Source organism: Nansenia antarctica, assembly GCF_963989245.1.
Source record: "Nansenia antarctica genome assembly, chromosome: 13".
NCBI classification, from domain to species: Eukaryota; Metazoa; Chordata; class Actinopteri; order Argentiniformes; family Microstomatidae; genus Nansenia; species Nansenia antarctica.
The window spans coordinates 19,715,602-19,725,601 of NC_137683.1; the positions used below are offsets into that span (position 1 = coordinate 19,715,602).

General features: G+C 48.4%; 1 protein-coding gene and 1 pseudogene across 2 annotated transcripts in view; one reads left to right on the forward strand and one right to left on the reverse strand.

Moving 5' to 3' along the window:
- Positions 1-304, forward strand: part of LOC308169756 — a 15,160-nt pseudogene extending 14,856 nt beyond the window's left edge. Inside the window, exon 7 of the transcript in view lies at positions 1-304. This exon is cut by the window's left edge and continues 383 nt beyond it. The product of the transcript in view is annotated as an uncharacterized misc_RNA (transcript).
- The window catches only part of LOC308169433 (pyruvate carboxylase, mitochondrial-like), a 212,860-nt gene that overhangs the window by 78,929 nt on the left and 123,931 nt on the right, over positions 1-10,000 (reverse strand). The window lies entirely within an intron of this gene.

The following is a 10,000-nucleotide window of genomic DNA, read 5'->3' on the forward strand; positions in this document are numbered from 1 at the left end:
GCACCCCCTCCCAGACTACACACCTCCACCCCCTCCCAGACTACACACCTGCACCCCCTCAGACTACACACCTGCACCCCCCCAGACTACACACCTGCACCTCCTCCCAGACTACACACCTGCACCCCCTCCCAGACTACACACCTGCACCCCCTCCCAGACTACACACCTGCACCCCCTCCCAGACTACACACCTGCACCCCCTCCCAGACTACACACCTGCACCACCCCAGACTACACACCTGCACCCCCCCAGACTACACACCTCCACCCCCTCCCAGACTACACACCTGCACCCCCCTAGACTACACACCTGCACATGGAAGGAAGGAGGGAATGAAGGAAGGAGGGAGGGAGGGAAGGAAGGAGGGAGGGAAGGAAGGAGGGAGGGAAGGAAGGAGGGAGGGAAGGAAGGAGGGAGGGAAGGAAGGAAGGAGGGAGGGAGTGAAGGAAGGGTGCATTTTGACAGGGTGGGGAAGAAGTCTAGTCAGTCCAATAGTGTAACTAACCTGCCTCAATGACAACCTAACATGGAACACTCCAACAGAGCCTTAAAACCTATAGCAGTAGTGGTCTTACCGGAGTGTAAACCCCCCTCTGAAGGGAAGGTCTAACATAGAGGGTGAATGGGGTCGTCCCTGTGGGAGAGTCCTTGGAAGAAGTCTGTAGTCTTTACATCACACAGCCTGGGACTTAATCACTTCTACACTCCACCACCACCACCACCACCACCCTGTCAGTGTTATTAGTCTTGGCTGTTAGACACCAATTAAAATCCATACAACATCAACTCCAGTCGGTGGAATAACTGGAGAAACTTCGAGAGTCAAGGTTACGGAATACGGAAGTTTGCCTGTGGGCTGTTTGGCCTCCAAGTTGAAAGGAAGTTTGTCAGCTGAATATTTCAGTCGTATGCTTATGTTTAGTATTCATTAGCAACCGCTTTGACTCTCTGCTAGCAGTGTAAATGTTACTGTTATGATTACATAGCATATTATGTTTACATATATTATTATTATTATTATTATTGTTGTTGTTGTTGTTCTTATTGTTCTTCTTCTTATTATTATTATTATTATTATGTTTCCATAGTGACGGTGTAGGAAGTATGGACTGTTATGTTTCCATAGTGACGGTGTAGGAAGTATGGACTGTTATGTTTCCATAGTGACGGTGTAGGAAGTATGGACTGTTATGTTTCCATAGTGACGGTGGAGGAAGTATGGACTGTTATGTTTCCATAGTGACAGTGTAGGAAGTATGGACTGTTATGTTTCCATAGTGACCATGTAGGACAGGGGTCTCCAACCTTTTTTTCAGCTACTTTGAAAAAATGTAAGTGGCCGAGAGCTACTCATGTCTTATTACTTACATTTATTCACATTCAACATATCAAAACACTCTTAAATTCATCATTAGTATGCTCTGTTTCAAATTTGTACAATGTGTAAGCTCACATCATAAGCTTCAGATCAAAGTCTAATGCTAAACCACTTGCACTTAGGGACTGACATTGCAGTCTCGGTCCAGCTCCTCTGTCAAGCTCCCGGACACAGCCGACATTCTCCTACCCATCGTACTTGCCTATCAGAGAGAGTGGAGATGACATCGGGACCATTCTTCTTGTCTTTCAACACAGTGTTTGCAATGATCATCATTACTTCTTTCAAGACCTGCCCGTCCGAAAAGGATTTCTTGCACTTTATCAAAAAAATGTGCAGCTCTAAATGAAGCTTCAGTTGCTTTCTGTGACTTTTCCACCGGCCTTGTGAAAAAAGACTGCCGTTTGCCCAAAGCTGCCTTTAACTCGCATGCTTTTTCTGCCCGTAGTGCACTGCCAGGTGGGTAGTTAGCATGGTAGTTGCCAGGTGGGTAGTTAGCATGGTAGCTGCCAGGTGGGTAGTCAGCATGGTAGCTGCCAGGTGGGTAGTTAGCATGGTAGTTGCCAGGTGGGTAGTTAGCATGGTAGCTGCCAGGTGGGTAGTTAGCATGGTAGCTGCCAGGTGGGTAGTTAGCATGGTAGCTGCCAGGTGGGTAGTTAGCATGGTAGCTGCCAGGTGGGTAGTTAGCAGGGAAAATCATTGTGAAAATGGTAAGTTTACTTCGCTTTTCTGCCATGGTTTTATTTTTTGGGCGGGTAAAAACGCACCTAGCTCCGCACCGTAGCTGCGACCGCTTGCTTGTCCCATCAAAGAGTGAGATGGAGGTTTGACAATGACACGGTCAGAGACACGGTCAGAGTTCATAAACACATAAAACATCTTTGTTTTGAAAATTGTATATTAAATATTGTCATTTTCAAATCTACATCAATGCAAGTGTTATTGATAAAACAGCAACACAATTAAATACATTTTTAGAGGGATCTTCATGGTAAATAGTGCTATTTTTTAGAACATGCCCTGCGGGCGACCACTGTGTTGGCTACACCGGGTGTAAGAGGTATGGACTGTTATGTTTCCATAGTGACAGTGTAGGACGTATGGACTTTTCATGGCTTATTGAAATCTGGATACAGATTTTGACCGACAGAGACAGACAGACAGCAGACACCTTCCTCTCCCTCTCTCTCTGTCTCCCTCCATCCTCCCTCTCTCTCTGTCTCCCTCGCTCGCTCGCTCCCTCCCTCCCATCTCTCTCTCTCTCTCTCTCTACCTCTCTCTGTGTGTCTCTCTGTCTCTCTCCTTCCTCTCTCTCCATCATCTCTCTCTCTAGACCTTCATCTCTCTGACATTGCTTTTTTTCCACGTCTCTCTGGTCATCATTAAAAAGTTCAAAAGAGTGAACGTCCCTCTCGCTCTCCTTTCCTTCTCCTCTACACTCAGCCCATCAAGCTCCCAGACGAGACACACACACACACACACACACACACACACACACACAGTCAAGAAATCTATAATAACCATGATGCTTCGAACTCTTCCAACAACAAGTCATCTATAGCACTCCCTGTAGCAGAAAGCCTCCCAGCCCAGCCAGCTCCTACCATCATGTCGTCTCATGTATTATTTACAGCACTTTAAACAACCAAACAAACAACATTTACCACTATTAGAGGGACTTTTAGATAGATAGATAGATAGAAAGAGAGAGAGATAGAGAGATAGAGAGAGATAGATAGACAGACAGACAGACAGACAGATAGATAGATGTGTTACAGTAGCTCAGACCACAAAACAACAAGAGACAAGAGACAACTGAATAATAGACTAAAATAAAAACACTAAATAAAGATAAACCTATCAGACAGACTGATTCTGATCACGCTGAAGGAGCCAGTTGTACAGTCAGTGTTGCCATCTATTTAATGCATTCCTAACAGTTAAAAAAGATGTAGTAATCATAGCCGACGCTGGAACATAAACATAAACCAATTAACTCCTCTCACCCCAACACTAGTATTGACACTTGCTCCCACTAATCCATTACATTTACCAGGGACCGGTGGGATGTGTGTGTGTGTGTGTGTGTGTGTGTGTGTGTGTGTGTGTCTGCGTGTCTGTGTGTGTGTGTGTGTGTGTGTGTGCGTGTGTGTGTGTGTCTGTGTGCCTGTGTGTGTGTGTGTGTGTGTGTGTGTGTGGTGCGTGTCTACGTGCCTGTGTGCGTGTGTCTGTGTGTCTACGTGCCTGTGTGTGTGTGTGTCTGTGTGTGTGTGTGTGTGTGTCTCTGTCTGTGTATGTGTGTGTGTGTGTGTGTGTGTTTGCGTGTGTGTGTGTGTGTGTGTGTGTCTGCGTGTCTATGTGCCTGTGTGTGTGTGTGTGTGTGTGTGTGTGTGTCTGTCTGTGTATGTGTGTGTGTGTGTGTGTGTGTGTGTGTGCCTGTGAAACCCTTGAACCTAGTCCCTAAACCCCTATAACCTCCAATTACATTTACATTTGAGACATGTAGCAGATGCCTTTATCCAAAGCGACTTATAACAAATACATTTGTCGCAAGAAAAGTAATCTCTGCTCGGGCCAGGGGCCATTGGCAGTCATAATACTAGAAGAAGGAAGATTTGTGTGTGTTAATAAACAGTAGAGAAAATTAACAGTGGGATGGGAAGGTTTCAAGAGGGACAGTTAAGGTGTAGCCTGAAGAGATAGCTAACCCTACCAGCATTTATCACCATTAGAAATCTATGGACTTGGATAACCCTACCAGCATTTATAACCATTAGATATCTATGGACTTGGCTAACCCCACTAGCATTGGTAACAACCAAAGATCTATAGACAACACCAGTCCTAGCATTGCTACTGACAAACACATACACCAATCCAGTGGCGTTGTTACGCCTGGGTGTCCGGGGCTATCAGCCCCAATGTTTTCTGCCACGGACCTCTGGATCTCAAAAAAAAGAAGAAATGTTGATGTGATGTTTGTATCTATTGTAGCCTCATAGACTATGTAGCGATTTAGCGCTGGCACTCACTCCCCCCCCCACGGTTAACGAAATCTCTGTAAGCAAGTCTGCCTATCCGCCCCTACAACGCCTCTGCACCAATACATAGATATCACTGCTAATCGCCCTGACCTTTGCTAACTCCACTAACAACCTGAGATCTATGGACTTGTGCTAACCTTGCTAGCTGCGCTAACACCCACTAGCTTCTGTAACAACCAGAGATCAATAGACGTGAGCTCTGCTACTGTCAACCAGGAAATGCAACCTGAATGGCAATGAATCAATCAAGTACAGAGAGAGAGAGAGAGAGAGAGAGAGAGAGAGGGAGAGAGGGAGAAGGAGAGAAAGAGGGAGAGAGAGGGGGGGGGGGAGAGGGTGAGAGAGGGAGGGAGGGAGAGAGAGGGGGATGGGGAGAGAGGGAGAGAGAGGGAAGGAGAGAGAGGGAGGGAGAGAGAGAAAGAGAGAGAGGAAGGGAGAGAGGGAGAGAGAGAGAGGGAGGGAGGGAGGAAGTGAAAGTGAGAGAAAGAGAGAGGGGGGGGGAGACACAGACAGAGAGGTAGAAAGGGCGGGACAGACAGAGAGGAGAGGAGAGGAAGAGAGTAAGCAGAAGACAGTAATTAGCCCTTCTCTGTCTTCTGTCAATATCAGTGCGTTTGCAGACATTAAGCATTTACTCAGACCTGAAGCTTTCCTTTGTATTTACCACCCAGTCACCACCTCAGAGTAATCTCCCTCCACCTTTCTATTGATCTCCTTCCTGTTTACCTCACCTGATGAATCACCCTCAGAGCACAAACACACACACACACACACACACACACACACACACACAGTTGGCCCAAACTCACTCACCCAGCCAAAAACCAACAGAGCTGGGGGCCTTCTATTAATGAGACAAGAAAACATTATCTGCTGATCCCTGAAACTGCCACTCCCAGTGAAAACCTCAGGCCCCTCTAACCCCTCTCTCTCAACAGCCGGGAAAAAGCTTTCGCTGCGTCGCCGGTTTCTCTGGCTTGTTTTTGATCCGTTAATACATTGTCTGTTTACGTTGTCTTCCGTGGGTGACTGAGGCCCTCTGTGATTTTGACGAGAGGTAATTGCACGGTAACGCTGAGAGAGGCACTTAGCGAAACATCAAAAACCAAGGACACAATGCAGTGTGTGTGTGTGTGTGTGTGTGGGTGTTTTTTTTCATGTGTGGATGTGTGTGCGTGTGTGTGTGTGTGTGTGTGTGTGTGTGTGTGTGTTGTGGGTGTGAAGGTGTGAAGGTGTGTGTGTGTGTGTGTGTGTGTTTTTCTTGTGTGGATGTGTGTTGTGTGTGTGTGTGTGTGTGTGTGCAGTGCCAGAGTGGTATGATTAATTACGTCCCCTAAAGTCTTTCTGTGCGCGAGCATGTATTAAAATGCATAAATTAATTAGCATGTGTACAAACCACTAATTACTAGTACCACTCACAGCCCCTCCCTGTAGACTAGGTGTGTGTGTGTGTGTGTGTGTGTGTGTGTGTGTGTGTTTGTACGCACACATGTGTGCATGTGTGTGTGTGTGTGTCTGTGTGTGTGTGTGTGTGTTTGCTCACTTGGCTTGTCCGACAGCAGGTTCTGTGTTCACACCTGCTATGTTCTCAACGTCTGAAATGCTGACAGCATGCGGAGCAGACACACACACACACACATACACACACACACACACACACACACACACACACACACAGTTGTATCTGACGTTCCACAGCAGCGGGGTGTACTGCCTAAGGCCCATCCGCCTTCTCACCACTTCACTTCATCTCTTCATCTCTCTCTCTCTCTGTATTTCTTCCTCCCACGCTTTCCTTAGCTCCATCTTTTTTTACTCCTCCACCCATTCTCCCTCCCTCTACCCCAATGCTGTACTGCCTTCCTCCTCTCCCATCCTCTCCTCCTCTTCTATCCTCTCCTCCTCTCCCATCCTCTCCTCCTCTCCCATCCTCTCCTCCTCCTCCTCCCTCCTCTCCTCCTCTCCCATCCTCTCCTCCTCTCCCATCCTCTCCTCCTCTTCTATCCTCTCCTCCTCCTCCTCCATCCTCTCCTCCTCTCCCATCCTCTCCTCCTCTTCTATCCTCTCCTCCTCTTCTATCCTCTCCTCCTCTCCCATCCTCTCCTCCTCTTCTATCCTCTCCTCCTCCTCCTCCATCCTCTCCTCCTCTCCCATCCTTTCCTCCTCTCCCATCCTCTCCTCCTCTCCCATCCTCTCCTCCTCTTCTATCCTCTCCTCCTCTTCTATCCTCTCCTCCTCCTCCTCCTCCATCCTCTCCTCCTCTTCTATCCTCTCCTCCTCTCCCATCCTCTCCTCCTCTTCTATCCTCTCCTCCTCTCCCATCCTTTCCTCCTCTCCTCCTCTCCTATCCTTTCTTCCTCTCCCATCCTTTCTTCCTCTCCCATCCTCTCCTCCTCTTCTATCCTCTCCTCCTCTTCTATCCTCTCCTCCTTTTCCATCCTTTCCTTTCCACCAGTTGTTTTGCCTGATCTCCCAGGCTTCAAAAGGGCGTACTCCAGACAGACACAGACACAGACACAGACACAGAGAGACACAGACAGACCCACATACACACATAGACACACACACACACACACACACTCACACACACACACACACACACACACACACACACACACACAGATCAGACTAGACAACAATACAGGGTAAAGTGCCCCTGGAGCATAGTTCTGTTGTGAAGTGGGAGTTGTAGTTCTCTTGTGAAGTTCGAGTTGTAGTTGACAAACTTGTTTTGTGGTATTATGACATGGTTTATGGGAAATCAGGCTGAATAGTTTTGCTTCTGTAACATAATCACACTTCAGACTCACACACCAAGGTCCCCTTGTCCTTGTCCCTCCCTATCTCCTTCTCCCTCTCTCTCTCTCCCCTACCCCTCTCTCTGTCTCTCTCCATCTCTCTCTCTCTCCCACCCACTCTGCCTCCATCTCTCCCCCACCCTCTCTCTCTCTTTCTCCCCCCCCCCTCTCTGTCCCATTCCCCCTCACTATCTCTCTTTCTCTCCCTCACTCTCTCTCTCTCTCTATTGCATGCCCCTCTCTATCTCTCCCTCTCTCTCTCTCACACCCCCCTCTCCCTATCTCTCTCCCTCCCCCCCAACTATCTCTCTCTCCCTCATTCTCTCTCTGTCTCCCTCTCCCATTCTCTCTATCTCTCTCACCCATCCCTCGCTTTCTCCTTCTCCCACCCGCCTCTCTCTCTCTCTCTATTTATCTGTCTCTGTGACACAAATTAAAATTCCACATGGACACAACCTACACAGTTTACAACAGACAGACAGATACACACACACACACACACACATGAATATGCAAAGACTAAGCACAGCACGGAGCTTACATGCATACTGAGTGAACACACACACACACACACACACACGCACACACACACAGTATCAGAGAGTGCACTCTCTCATACTAAAACAGCATTACAATAAAGGACATGCAAATGATGCTCATTCATACATTAAACAATGTTTTTCAATCGAGACACAGTCATACACACACACACACACGCACACACACACACACACACACACACACACACACACACACAGATGATGCTCATACATACGTATGACACCATGGATATATGAGCCAATCAGCCAATCAGATGTACTCTGTAGGAGCCATTATCTTGCTCAGTCGACACACTGATTCATCGACACACTGACTCATCGACTCACTCACGCACGCACGGACGGACGGACACACACACACACACACACACACACACACACACACATGAATATGCAAAGACTAAGCACAGCACGGAGCTTACATGCATACTGAGTGAGCACTGAGCACACACACACACACACACACACACACACACACTCGGACACACTCACTCTCACACTCAGACACACATATGGATACACAAACATACACTCACACAAAGGGACATTCACACACACACACACACACACACACGTACACACACACACACACACACACACACACACACACATACCACAGAAGCACACACACACATACACACACACTCGGACACACTCACTCTCACACTCAGACACACATATGGATACACAAACATACACACACACAAAGGGACATTCACACACACACACACACACACACACGTACACACACACACACACACACACACACACACACACACACACACACAGGGACACACACGGACACACAGGGACACAGTTAAAGAAACTATGTAGGCCCAATGGGGGAGAGAGAGAGAGAGAGAGAGAGAGAGAGAGGGGAGGGGGGGGTGGACGCAGATAAAGCGAGGAGAACACATCCGTTGACGGAAGCTGGGAAGCTGGCGTGAGATTTGACGTTATCCTTTGATGCTGAGGCGGCTGAAGCTGCATCCCGTCCCAGATTTCCGACCGTGATATTCCGCGGAGAGATACACAATTCCCTCAGATCGCACAGAAACAACCCCCTCGGAAAAAGAAGAGGGAAATCTGTTTTTCCTGATCCGTTCATTTTCTCTTGTTCTCATCTTTATCCATCTGCCTACTCATCCCCCTCTCCCTCTCTCCCCCACCCCTTCCACCCTCTATTCGCCTTCTCGACACTTCACTCCATCTCTCTCTCTCTCTCTCTTCCTCCCACGCTTTCCTTATCACCCTCTTTTTTTTTTTTACTCCTCCCCCCATTCTCTCCCCCTTTCCCTCACTCTCACCCATGTCTCTTCCTCCTCTCTCCCTCGCCCCCCCCCCCTATCTCCCCCTCTCTCCCCCCCCCCCCCTCTCTCTCCTCAATCTCTCTAGTTCATTCTGTCTCTGTTTAAAGCCAGTCACAGTGATTTCAACCGTTTAATCCTGATTAGGGCTTCAAAGTCCCAGCTGACACCCCCGAACCCAAACACACGCACGCACACACACACACACACACACACACACACACACAAACACACACACACACACGCACACACGCACACACGTACACACGCACACACGCACACACGCACACACGCACACACGCGCACACAAGTGTGTGTGTGTGTGTGTGTTTTATGATAGACAGGTCTGTGTGTTCACTAAGTGAGTAAGACCCGGCTTAATGTCTGTCTGTCACTTGTACACGTAGCGGGTTCATCCCTGTCATACCCTGTCATATCTCTCTCTCTCTCTCTCTCTCTCTCTTTATCCTCCTCTCTCCCTCCTCTCTCTCTCTATACCTCCCTCCTTCTCACCATCCACCTCTCATCTCTCCCTCCTCTCCTCTCCTCTCCTGTCTTTATCCTCCTCTGTCCCTCCTCTCCTGTCTCTCTTTCCCTCCTCTCTCTCTCCCTCCTCCTCCTCTCTCTGCGTGTGTCCCCCCCCCACCCCTCTGACTCATAGGTGGTGACATGTGTCTCTGCGTGTCTTGCAGACATTTCTGCTTGGATGTCAGCCCACCACCTCAGGCTCAACCTTAACAAGACTGAGCTGCTCCTCCTCCCTGGGAAAGCCTGCCCTCTCCAACTTCTCAGTGACCTCCTCCCTGACAGCGAAGAACATTGGAGTGTTCCTTGACAACCACTTATGCTGTGTGGCGAACATCACAGCGACAGAACGCTCCTACAACATCAGAAGGATGCATCCACTCC